Source organism: Oncorhynchus nerka, linkage group LG17 (assembly GCF_034236695.1).
Source record: "Oncorhynchus nerka isolate Pitt River linkage group LG17, Oner_Uvic_2.0, whole genome shotgun sequence".
Classification (NCBI taxonomy): domain Eukaryota; kingdom Metazoa; phylum Chordata; class Actinopteri; order Salmoniformes; family Salmonidae; genus Oncorhynchus; species Oncorhynchus nerka.
The window spans coordinates 41112101-41126644 of record NC_088412.1 but is presented as its reverse complement, the minus strand read 5'-3'; positions in this window follow the sequence as shown (position 1 = coordinate 41126644).

Genomic DNA, 14544 nt, shown 5'->3' with positions numbered 1-14544 from the left:
AGACCCGTCAACAGAGATGTTAGCATGTTCCAGAGGTTTCTGTAAGTCTTTAGCTGACACTCTAGGATTCTTCTTAACCTCATTGAGCATTCTGCACTGTGCTCTTGCAGTCATCTTTGCAGGACGGCCACTCCTAGGGAGAGTAGCAACAGTGTTGAACTTTCTCAATTTATAGACAATTTGTCTTACCGTGGACTGATGAACATCAAGGCTTTTAGAGATACTTTTTTTTAACCCTTTCCAGCTTTATGCAAGTCAACTATTCTTAATATTAGGTCTTCTGAGATCTCTTTTGTGGTACACATCAGGCAATGCTTCATGTGAATAGCTAACTCAGATTTTGTGAGTGTTTTTCATATTGCAGGGCAGCTCTAACCAACATCTCCAATCTTGTATCATTGATTGGACTCCAGGTTAGCTGAGTCCTGACTCCAATTAGATTTTGGTCATTAGCCTAGGGGTTCACATACTTTTCCCAGCCTACACTGAATGTTTAAATTATGTATTCAATACAGACAAGGAAAATGCAATAATGTGTGTGTCATTTGTTTAAGCACACTGTTTGTCTATTGTTGTGACTTAGAGGAAGATCAGATCAAATTTTTTCATAAATTTATGTAGAAATCCAGGTAATTCCAAAGGGTTCACATACTTTGTCTTGCAACTGTACATAAAAAAAAGTACACGTAGCCTACATATCAATACATACACACACACTATCTAGGTAAAATAGTGGAGAGGCGTTGTGCTGTGAGGTGTTGCTTTATCTGTTTAAAAAAAAAACAGGTTTGTTGTTAATTTGAGCAATATGAGATGGGAGTTCCATGCAATAAGGGCTCTATATAATAATGTACGGTTTCTTGAATTTGTTCTAGATTTGGGGATTGTGAAAAGACCCCTGATGGCATGTCTATTCGGGTAAGTGTGTGCCAGAGATGTGTTTAAGTTGACTATGCAAACAATTTGGAATGTTCAACACATGAATGTTTCTTATAAAAATAAGAATGGTGTCCCACAAACTGAAAATATGGTTTTGGCTCAGTGTACACAAATGGGTGTCATGCCTCCTGTGAATATTATATCAACATTTGCCCTGTTTGTGTCATTAAGAAACATCTTGAGGATTTCATAAATGTATCATATGTTGGGCTAATATAGATAGATGTGAGAGAAAAATGACAAGATTATGTTTAATACTGTTCATGAATCGAATAGCTATGGCGAGTACTCTCATCTGTGTCTGTGGCACTGAGTTGGGCCTCTGGAGCTTGAGCTGACAATTGACAATGACTGATAAAAAACCTACAGTCGGCATTCCATAGATATGATGTGGTGTGTGTGACCCCAGATAGAGATAGCCTGGAAAAGTTAGAACAATCCCTCATTGTCTCATCTTCGTCCTGGCATCTGGGAAACTAAGCCGGGTTGGGGGTAAAACAACATCCTGCGCGGATAACCAGGAGATGAACCCAGGTTGGGGTTCATAATGTGGCTTATGATGCCCATGATCAGCATGGGAGGGGTGGAACCAGCCCTGGCTAAGCATTTTTAGGTCTTCTGTTTAAGATCTGTTTTTTCATTATCAGTTAAGCTCTCGGCAGCACACTGCAATAATGAATCAATATTAAATAAAGATGATTGTTTGAAGAAATGACAAAGTCTCTTGATTAGAATATTCCACGACAATATCGAAAGAGGTTACAGAAGACGGAAATGCTGTGTCCCACTTTTTCTGAATTCACCCTATGTAGCCTACACATATCAAACAAGCAAGGCACAGACAGGCAGTAAAAAGTGATTTAATGTTATTTTTTCATCGTCATTGCAACATTGGCTAAACAGGAGCTGGCAGCATATGACAGCATAACTATAAAGATGACATCAATGCAATGTGTAGACTGCGTCTTGCTTGTGCTATGACAATATCCATTACAACAGACAGAGAAGGTTGTAGCCTTCATATATATTTTTGGAACGTTCGTTCAAATTGCAGCTGTTCAGAAATATCAGGCAGAGAGATATCATCATATTGATCAAATTGGTTGAGTGTTCAGAAGAGCGTGAGTAAAGAGAGAAATGTGACTCCAATGAAAAATAGCTGCTGCTGTGGCAAAAGCTAATGGGGACCTGCAAGGCGGGTGCAAAACCTTTGTATTCGTAGCCTCAGTCGGACTTTACTTGAATAAAAACTGTGGACAGAATTTTGGTTACATTTTAGACACCTTTCTGGACTGGTAACAGCACAAATACATAGTCCATGAATACAGCAATTAAAGTTCAAATCGTTATTGTCCATTCTATTTAAGAATGGAAATTTGTCTTTGGCTTCCAGGCCTGTGCTTCATACACATAGCAAATATACAGACAGAAAACATAGAAACAGTAGTTTCACCATACTTTCTGCAAAATTAGCAAAATATGACTATGATTATTGTGTTGAGGCTTGTGACAAGCCTTAGCCTCACAGATCCAGCGTTGTTCATGGTTGAAACAGGACAGGTAATTTCAGCTCTCCAGGGGGTCTAAAGGATTGACCAAGATCTCCACAGAGTCCTCCTCCACCTCTTCGCAATGGTGGAAAAAGTACCCAATTGTTATACTTCAGTAAAAGTAAATATACCTAATAGAAAACTACTCCAAAACAATGACCCAGTAAAGTACTACTTGAGTAAAAGTCTAAAGGTATTTGGTTTTAAATATACTTAAGTATCAAAAGTTCATATTTGAATTGCTAAAATATACTTACGTGTCAAAAGTAAAAGCATATTAATGGCGCTGGAGGGGATGGCTGCCGTTTTATGGGCTCTTAACTAACTGTGCTATTTTGTTTGTTTTTTTGCATTGTTTGTAACTTATTTTGTACATAATGTTGCTGCTACCATCTCTTTGACCGAAAATAGCTCCTGGACATCAGAACATCGATTACTCACCTTGAACTGGATGAATCATTTTTCTTTAATGAGTCGGACGAGAGGGATTTACTCCAGACGAGGCCATCATCCCCGTCATTCACAGGAGAAAAAGACGGCGATATTGCGGAAGAAGATTGGGGTGCCTTGTAAGGATCTGGCGACGAGTGGCTAATCTGCCTTTGCCATCGGTACTATTGGCCAACATACAATCGCTGGATAACAAAGTGGACAAACTACAAGCACGTATATCCTACCAACGGGACATTAAAAACGGTAATATCTTATGTTTCACCGAGTCGTGGCTGAATGACGACATGAATAACATACAGCTGGCGGGTTACACACTGTATCGGAAGGACAGAACAGTATTCTCTGGTACTACAAGGGGTGGCGGTCTATGTATATTTGTAAACAACAGTTGGTACACGATATCTAAGAAAGTCTCAAGGTTTTGCTGACCATAATTATATCCTCCTGATTGCTGCTTACAAGCCAAAACTAAAGCAGGAAGCACCAGTGACTAGGTCAATAACAAAGTGGTCAGATGAAGCAGATGCTAAGCTACAGGACTGTTTTGCTATCACAGACTGGAATATGTTCCGGGATTCTTCCGATGGCATTGAGGAGTACACCACATCAATCACTGGGCTTCATCAATAAGTGCATCGATGACATCGTCCCCGCTGTGACTGAACGTAACATACCCCAACCAGAAGCCATGGATTACAGGCAACATCTGCTCCGAGCTAAAGGTTAGAGCTGCTGCTTTCAAGGAGCAGGACTCTAACCTGGAGGCTTATAAGAAATCCCACTATGCCCTCCAACGAACCATCAACCAGGCAAAGCAGCAATACAGGACTAAGATCGAATCGTTCTACACCGGCTCCGACGCTCTTCTGATGTGGCAGGGCTTGCAAACTATTAGACTACAAAAGGGAACAATGGCCAGTAATGACACAAGCCTACCAGACAAGTAACACTGAAACATGCACGAGCTGTTCCGGACAACTGTGTGGTCATGCTCTCCAAAGCCGATGTGAGAGACACGTTTAAACAGGTCAACATTCACAGGGCCGCAGGGCCAGACGGATTACCAGGACGTGTACTCAGAGCATGCGTTGACCAACTGGCATGTGTATTCACTGACATTTTCAAACGGTATGAGTATGTAGTACCAACATGTTTCAAGCAGACCACCAAAGTCCCTGTGCCCAAGAACACTAAGTTAACCTGCCTACGGTAAATGACTATGGCACTCTTTAACCATGAAGTGCTTTGAAAGGCTGGTTATGGCTCACATCAACACCATTATCCCAGAAACCATAGACCCACTCCAATTTGCATACCGCCCCAACAGATCCACAAACGATGCAACCTCTATTGCACGCAACACTGCCCTTTCCCACCTGGACAAAAGGAAGACCTACGTGAGAATGCTATTCATTGAGTACAGCTCAACACCACAGTGCCCTCAAAGCTCATCACTAAGATAAGGACCCTGGGACTAAACACCCCCCTCTGCAACTGGATCCTGGACTTCCTGGTGGGCCACCCCCAGGTGGGAAGGATAGGTAACAACCCTTCCCCTCAGGGGTGTGTGCGCAGTCCCCTCCTGTACTCCCTGTTCACTCATGAGTGCATGGCCAGGAACGACTCTAAAAGTTCATCAAGTTTGCCGAGGACAACAGTGGTAGGCCTGATCACCAACAATGATTAGACCGCCTATAGGGAGGAGGTGCGAGACCTGGCCTGGTGGTGCCAGGACAACAACCTCTCCCTCAACGTGATCAAGGCAAAGGAGATGATTGTGCACTACAGGAAAAGGAGGATAGAGCACGCCCCCATTCTCATCGACAAGGCTGCAGTGGAGCAGCTAGCTAGCTCGTATGCAAACAATGTTCTTCCCCAAATAATTAGCAAAACGACAATCTGTTTCATTAGCTATATTTAGCTGGCTAACTATATAGCTAGGTGTCATCTAAAATAAGCCTAATTTATAAGACAGTTCTTATTTGATTAATGGTTGTCAGGCCCATATGTGAAGCTAGCCATAATAAGGATTAGCTACAATAGTGGACTTTGCGGTTAGCCTTCAAAATAAAAGTATGACATTGACAGTGATGCGAACACATACAAATAGTAGAATTATGCCATAATTGAATAGACCATGCTAAACGAGGTTGGAATGTTATATAAAATCAAGAAAAGACAATTTGTTTGACAAATCTGTTAATCACACTGGATTTATTATACTTTAGAATTACATTGGGGGAATACTTATTTCACTGTACAGCCTTACCTATTGATTGTGGATCAATGACATGGGAACTGATAAGTTTACTCAGTGACACCCAGAGAACATTAGCATCGTAGCTCTTATTGCAGGACTCTGAAACAACAGTGAATTCGCCAAATTTTTGTCAACCTATGTGTATTGAACACTATTCCGAGGAAAAACAATACTGCATGGATGTTTGAGTCTGATAATTCTGAGGAGGACATTGGGAAAAGATATCTTTGTTATTGAGAAGACTGATACCCCATTTCATTGATCCCCAATCCTAAGGTAAAGCTGTACAGTGCAATATGAATGTCAATACACACAATAGGCTGACTGGGGAGGTGATTTCTCACAGTCCCGTGATGAGAGCTACAACGCTAATATTTGTGTAAACTCTTCAGTTGTGTTCTGTTGGTGTCACCGAGTAGACTGGTAACCCATTTCAACCCAAATCAGTAAACACGGGCACCCTCATAGATGTCATCCTAACTAATTCGCCCTCCAAATACACCTCTGCTGTTTTCAATCAAGATCTCAGCGATCACTGCCTCATTGCCTGCATCCGTAATGGGTCTGCGACCAAACGACCACCCCTCATCACTGTCAAACGCTCCCTGAAACACTTCTGCGAGCAGGCCTTTCTAATCGACCTGGCCGGGGTATCCTGGAATGACATTGATCTCATCCCGTCAGTAGATGATGCCTGGCTATTCTTTAAAAGTGCCTTCCTCACCATCTTAAATAAGCATGCCCCTTTCAAAAATGTAGAACTAGGAATAGATATAGTCCTTGGTTCACGCCAGACCTGTCTGCCCTTGACCAGCACAAAAACCTCCTGTGGCATTCTGCATTAGCATCGAATAGCCAATGTGATATGCAACTTTTCAGGGAAGTTAGGAACAAATATACACAGGCAGTTAGAAAAGCTAAGGCAAGCTTTTTCAAACAGAAATTTGCATCCTGTAGTACTAACTCAAAGTTAATTGTAGTCTCAGAGTTAATCATTTAACTGCGTACACATACCTGAAAAATGTGTGACAGTGAGAAGCTACATATGATCATTAAAAAGGCCTCAAACTATATAAAGAAAATGAACATTACCATATTCTGTATGTTGAGTAACAATATACGATAGAAAGAATAATAGCCACATATCAGTGTGTATATATGTGTGTATGTATCTATACATAAATGTGTGTGTATATATATAACTTGATAACCCTTCAGAAGGTAGATGATTTACCTTAAATTAATGAACAATGTGACCACAGCGAGTCAGGATTTCAGGAGACATTAAACTCTTATTTACACTGTTTGCCTTTTCTTTGCTTTCTCAGTGAAGTGGTGCACCAACATCAGTTCTGTCTCTTACTCTCTAGGCTAGTTACCTCACACAACTTAGCTGTAAATCAGACACAATGTCAAGTAAAAATGGCAACCGCTATCTTTTTTAGTGGAACAGGACCTCTTCAACTGTCCCATCTGTCTAGACATGAAGGATCCGGTGACTATGCCCTGTGGACAAAGACACTGTATGGGCCGTATCCAGGGATTATGGGAGAAGGAGGACCTTAGGTGAGGTCAGATCTGCCCCCATTGCAAAGAAAGCGTAACAAAACCTTGGCCCTTGGCCCATTCTGAACCAAAATACTCTTGTGGCGGAAATGGTGGCCAAACTGAATAAGACAGAACTCTAAGCTGATCCTCTTATGGAATATATGGTTGCATGTGACTTGTCCTTTAGAGGAGAGAACAAAGCTGTCATCCTGCCTGGTGTGTCTGGCCTCTTACTGTGAGACTCACCTAAAGCCCCACTATGAAAACCCTTCCGTTGGTAGGCACAAGCTGTTGGATACCACCAAAATCACATTTTATTGGGCACATACACATGGTTAGCAGATGTTAATGCGAGTGTAGCGAAATGCTTGTGCTTCTAGTTCCGACACTGCAGTAATATCTAACAAGTAATCTAACATTTTCCCAACAACCTAATAAACACATCTAAAGGGGTGAATGAGAATATGTACATATAAATATGGATGATGGCCGAGCGGCATAGGCAAGGTGCAATACATAGTATAAAATACAGCATATACATATGAGTATGAGTAATGTCAGATATGTAAACATTAAAGTGGCATTATTTAAAGTGACTAGTGATTGGGTCTCAGTGTAGGCAGCAGCCTCTCTGAGTTAGTGATTTCTATTTAACAATCTGATGGCCTTGAGATAGAAGCTGTTTTTCTGTCTCTCGGTCCCAGCTTTGATGCACCTGTACTGACCTCGCCTTCTGGATGGTAGCAGTGTGAACAGGCAGTGGCTCGGGTGGTTGGTGTCTTTGATCTTTTTGGCCTTCCTGTGACATTGGGTGCTGTAGGTGTCATGGAGGGCAGGTAGTTTGCCCCCGGTGATGCGTTGTGCAGACCGCACCACCCTCTGGAGAGCCCTGCGGTGCAGTTGCCGTACCAGGCGGTGGTATAGCTCGACAGGATACTCTCAATTGTGCATCTGTAAAAGTTTGTGAAGGTTTTGGGTGACAAGACAAATTTCTTCAGCATCCTGAGGTTGAAGAGGCGCTGTTGCGCCTTCTTTACAACACTGTCTGTGTGGGTGGACCATTTCAGTTTGTCAGTGATATGTACGCTGAGGGACTTAACTTTCCACCTTCTCCACTGCTGTCCCGTCGATGTGGATAGGGGATTGCTCCCTCTGCTGTTTCCTGAAGTCCATGATCATCTCCTTTGTTTTGTTGCCACACTCCGAGAGCCCTCACCTCCTCCCTGTAGGCTGTCTCGTCGTTGTTGGTAATCAAGCCTACTACTGTTGTGTTGTCTGCAAACTTGATGATTGAGTTGGAGGCGTGCATGGCTACGCAGACATGGGTGAACAGGGAGTACAGGAGGGGGCTGAGCATGCACCATTGTGGGGCCCCAGTGTTGAGGATCAGTGAAGTGGAGATGTTGTTTTCCACCTTCTCCACCTGTGGTTGGCCCGTCAGGAAGTCTAGGACAAAATTGCACAGGGCGGGTTTCAGACCCAGGGCCTCAAGCTTAATGATGAGCTTGGAGTGCACTGTATATATACAAAAATACAACCAAGTATTAGACACATCATTTATCAAAGAAGAAGCAGGAAGGGTAATAGGAATATATACACATTAGGAATATGTTGAATATTTAAGTGGTAATGCCCTCGAAGGCGGTGTTTGGAGGATATAATTGGCACAGGTGTTGTTAGGCCCGAGACAAAGTTGGCGGCAAACCGTGCCAATACATCCTCCAAACACTGGCTTGTATTCATACTATTTCATCCTTCCACAAGATATAGTGCCGACACATCTAATGTTGCTACCCAAGCAGGCTGGTTATTCATTCTATCGGTTTGGTTGCTTGAGACATGACCCAGTCGTTTAGTCTTTTTCTTCTGTATCTATGGACGCGACCCTGTCATTTGTTCTAAATGTTCCATTGCCATACTGACTGGCAACATTCTTATCCCTTGCTTGTTAGCTAGCCAACTACGGCTAACTTACAGTCACGTCAAAAAGTGCATCCAGAATAACAGCAAAGTAGCTGTGTTTGCATTTGTTTAAGCTATTTTCTAGTGAGATTTATTTGGATACATCAATAACAATGAGCTAACGAGGTGCGATTTTGCTTGGCATAGAAAATGTGCTCACTCGTCAGAACACTGTTGTTCAGAGGAACTAGCCAACAACACATCTAACGCAATCACTTCAAACTGAAACTGGAAAGACTGCAAAACATTCACCCTATTCTAATTTACATTTCTTTGTACATATTCATAAAAATTATACCAGCTGATTCATGTTTTCGACTTGCTGAGAAACGCTGCCTGCCTGTCTGTCTCGTCCTGACTCCCGACACGTTCATTACTATGGGACAGCTGGAGATCGAATTTGAGTATTGAAACAATGTTGCAAATGTCGGAGAGACAGACAATAAGGTTTATACAAATCTCTGCTGTTGAAAACTAAATGTTAGTCTAAAAGTAATGTGTGATAATGTCTAGATGCTTTTTATAGTAGAGATCAAGTTTATAAATTGCTGGGCTGATGAGACAGTGGATTGCGCAATCAGATGGAACAGAGTAAATAGGCATTTTATCAGATTTAGCCTGTGGTAACTTGTGGAATAGACACCTGCTGGAATGCAGTTTTAACCAATCAGCATTCAGGATTAGACCGACCCGTTGTATAAACTTTGTATGAAATATACTATGACTACTACAGAAAATGCTGGGATGTGCAATAAAGTAAATAGTATTGACTGCGTGTGTGTGTCAGTCTCTCTCCGTGTTGTTGTCTTCCTACCTCCACTGCACTCTGCTGCAGCAGCTGAGCTGTCTCTACTACGTCTAGCATCACTGGGACCAGAAGATGAGGGGACCACACTGCCTGTACTGGGCCCAGCAACATCCTAGTTGTGAATGAATAAACACATACAGATTAGACCAATAAGAAAATTACTGAAGGCATTTAGCCTTATAGATCAGTGGTTCTCACATGTGAAACTCGGCAGCATTGCAGTTCTTAACACAAACCATTTTTTAACTTACCCTTTATTTAACTAGGCAAATCAGTTAGGAACATATTCTTATTTTCAATGACAGCCTAGGCACAGTGGGTTAACTGCCTTGTTCAGGGGCAGAACAACAGATTTTTTTTTTTCGGTTTGGTTGCTTGAGACATGACCCAGTCCTTTAGTCTTTTTCTTCTGTATCTATGGACGCGACCCTGTCATTTGTTCTAAATGTTCCATTGCCATACTGACTGGCAACATTCTTATCCCTTGCTTGTTAGCTAGCCAACTACGGCTAACTTACAGTCACATCAAAAAGTGCATCCAGAATAACAGCAAAGTAGCTGTGTTTGCATTTGTTTAAGCTATTTTCTAGTGAGATTTATTTGGATACATCAATAACAATGAGCTAACGAGGTGCGATTTTGCTTGGCATAGAAAATGTGCTCACTCGTCAGAACACTGTTGTTCAGAGGAACTAGCCAACAACACATCTAACGCAATCACTTCAAACTGAAACTGGAAAGACTGCAAAACATTCACCCTATTCTAATTTACATTTCTTTGTACATATTCATAAAAATTATACCAGCTGATTCATGTTTTCGACTTGCTGAGAAACGCTGCCTGCCTGTCTGTCTCGTCCTGACTCCCGACACGTTCATTACTATGGGACAGCTGGAGATCGAATTTGAGTATTGAAACAATGTTGCAAATGTCGGAGAGACAGACAGTAAGGTTTATACAAATCTCCGCTGTTGAAAACTAAATGTTAGTCTAAAAGTAATGTGTGATAATGTCTAGATGCTTTTTATAGTAGAGATCAAGTTTATAAATTGCTGGGCTGATGAGACAGTGGATTGCGCAATCAGATGGAACAGAGTAAATAGGCATTTTATCAGATTTAGCCTGTGGTAACTTGTGGAATAGACACCTGCTGGAATGCAGTTTTAACCAATCAGCATTCAGGATTAGACCCACCCGTTGTATAAACTTTGTATGAAATATACTATGACTACTACAGAAAATGCTGGGATGTGCAATAAAGTAAATAGTATTGACTGCGTGTGTGTGTCAGTCTCTCTCCGTGTTGTTGTCTTCCTACCTCCACTGCACACTGCTGCAGCAGCTGAGCTGTCTGTACTACGTCTAGCATCACTGGGACCAGAAGATGAGGGGACCACACTGCCTGTACTGGGCCCAGCAACATCCTAGTTGTGAATGAATAAACACATACAGATTAGACAAATAAGAAAATTACTGAAGGCATTTAGCCTTATAGATCAGTGGTTCTCACATGTGAAACTCGGCAGCATTGCAGTTCTTAACACAAACCATTTTTTAACTTACCCCTTATTTAACTAGGCAAATCAGTTAGGAACAAATTCTTATTTTCAATGACAGCCTAGGCACAGTGGGTTAACTGCCTTGTTCAGGGGCAGAACAACAGATGTTTTTTACCTTGTCAGCTCAGGGATTCAATCTTGCAACCTTTTGGCTACTAGTCCAATGCTCTAACCACTAGGCTACCTGTCACCAGTGTACCTGGCACCTACTAACATACCTCTTCAAAGGCACTTAACCCTCCTGCTGTACTCTGGTCGAATTGGTCCGATTTTCAAGTTCTCTCTCTGAAAAATATAGTTAATTTAATCTGATTGTCATAAGGTTCCATGACTTTGTCCACACAGAGCATCTGAACACACAAAATACATTTGGATGATTTTCATTACATTTTGGGTGTTTTATTTAACTTTTGTACAGCTGTGGTGTTCCTGGTCAAAAACGACCGGTCACTAGAAATGAATGGTTGAGACTACAATTAGTGTAGAAAATTTAGTTCAGGCACATGCCCATTCATCAGATGGACACACTTCCTCTCCCAGACCCCCACATGCAGGTGTGTTTGAACACACACACACACACATACACACCTCACTCCCCTTCTTGGCTTCCATGGCAACCCCCACAGGAACCTTTCCCCGATAGAATCTTTCCCCCACGGGAACCACACCTGTCGGCATTCTCACAAGCAATCGCAACATTGTTTCAATAATATATATAACTTTTCTTGCATATAGAGCTTTTTTGATATGCATATAGAGCTTTTTTGGTATATAGAGCTTTTTTGAGGCCTTGCTCACAATTCATTCTGTGGCAGCACAATGACCAAATGATATACTGTATGTGAGGCTCTTGATCATATCTTTGATCATGATACTGGTGAGGAGAGAGGCCAGGAAACTGACAGTGAAGATGCATTAGAGGAGGAAGTGTCAGATGTTGAAGACAACACAGAATATGATCCAGACCAAGAGACAACCGATGTGGAACGATCCAGTAATGAGGAAGAGGGTCCTGCTGAGGTTGTTGTTACATTCCGGTCAAAGAATGGGAATTTGTCCTGGTCTTCACCCCCAACTGAGAGGAGAGGTCGGTTGTCGGCTGGAAATGTTATCAGGATGATCCCAGGGCTAACGAGATACCCCATATCCTGAGTTGATGACATAAAATCCTGCCACTATTTAAGCATTAAAAATGGTTTCAAAACTAACGTCCCTGTTAAACTTTGACACAAAGTAGTCTGTGATAAATAACATATGTTTCATCTGAGTATTTGTTATAGTCAAAATAATCCATATATTATGCATTTTTTACTCAAAAGCGAGTTGTATGAGCTCAGTTCAATGAGACCTACAGGCCATAAATAGCAAATAGAGGTTCAGAACTTGTAATGTTCACAAGAAGTTAAGTTGATAAAAAAAATTCTAACACAACATTAGGTGATAATATATGTATTATTTTCGATTTATAATCAGCTATAATGGGGCGGTCATTTTGGACCGGGAACACAGAATGAATTAACATGAAACGAACACAACAGGAGGGTTAAATCTTTTGTCTTGCCCATTCACCCTCTGAATGGCACACACACAATCCATGTCTCAATTGTCTCAAGGCTTAAAAACCTTCTTTAACCTGTCTCCTCCCCTTCATCTACGCTAATTGAAGTGGACATCGATAAGGGATCATAGCTCTCACATGGATTCACCTGGTCAGTCTACGTCATGGAAAGATCTGTTCCTAATGTTTTGTACATTCAGTGTTTATCTACTATATACTGTATATACTGCTGTTTTGGAGTTTGACTGACGGGGGTGGAGTGCATATATATGTTCAGCTTACAATGAGGAACCCTATTGAGCTTGCCTGAGGGGAGAAGCTGAAGCTCTGAGTGGAGTACATGGGAGGGTTATGACATTATTTTCTTGGCCCGTCTCATGATTGTTTGCTCATAAGCACAGTCTGCAATGTAGAGCTACCTCACACCTACTGTATCACCTTCATGGCAGTCTGGACCAGGTGATTGATTTGTTATTTTAAGGTAACTGACAAGTTGCCAAACCAGGCTGAAATGCCATAGGATAGAATGCTCTCTATGACAGCCTGGTAGAATAGGATCATGCCCTTCTGTTTGACTCCACAAACCCTGAACCTATGCAGAAAATAAAGGTGTTTTTGGACACTAGAGCATTTGTAAGAGTGGAGTACTGAGTATTGTCCACATTATGGACCACCACAGGTGAGTGGTCACCAACAGATTTGGGGTCAAAAAAACATTTACACAGTTTGCTGGACATTTAGGATGAGGTGGTGGTCATCACATCACATCACTACACAAACCTTTGTATCTCTGACATATACACAGTAGTGTCAGTGTCTATAAATTAGACAGAGAATGGCAATATTATCAGAAAACTGGACAATATAGTTATCAGGGTGTCTACTTGTACATTCATTTGTATACTGTGTGAATAGGATGGGTGAACTCTCAGCCTTTGCGGGGCACCTCAATGATCTTGGGCTCCAGTTGGTCAGAAATGAGTGATACCACCTGATGGTATAGGGTTTGACTGACATCTGTCTGAGTTTACTGAAGAGGATGTGTGACTGCAAGATGTTAAATGCTGAACTAAAATTCACAAATAGCAGCCTTGGGGTTCTCCAGATGTTGCAGGATGAGATGCACTATGCTGAAGATTGCATCATCAGTGCCACGCTTGTATTTGTAAGAAAACTGATACAGGTCCAACAGTGTGTTTAGTCTGAGTGAAGCTAACACACCATGATATTTTCAAGACAATTCATTACAATGGAGGACATATCAACAGGTATACAGTCTTTGTTTTCTTTGGGAGAAGGCTTTTGGGAAAGAGGGGTGATGATTGTTTTCTTTCACCGAGGTGGAACCGTGTGGGAATGTACAGAGCTCTGAAAGACAGGGACCCAGGCTGGTGTAACTAAGGGAATGGCGCTGGCATGTATAGCGGCTGTTTTACGGGATCCTGACTAATTATGCTATTTTTTATTTTTTTTGCATTGATCTCAACTTTTTTTGTACATAATGCTTCTGTCATAATTTATGACCGAAAAGAGCTCCTGGACATCAGAACAATGATCACTAACCTCGGCAACGAAGGACATACTGCTCAACAGGGACCAGGCCCTAATCCCTGACACTGAGAAGAGGAAAAAACGAACTCCGTTCGAGATTATTCTATTAATGGGACCTGGATTACCATAACTCATGCGCTGACCAGCTGGCAAGTGTCTTCACTGGCATTTTCAAAGGATTATTCCACCAACTCCATGGGCCTTTTCTACAGACAGCATAGGTGTAATTTCTGCAGCCCCATCATTGGGCTCTTGAGTGACGCAGCGGTCTAAGACACTGCATCTCAGCGCTAGAGGTGTCACTACAGACCCTGATTCCAGGCTGTATCACAACCGGCCGTGATTGGGAGTCCCA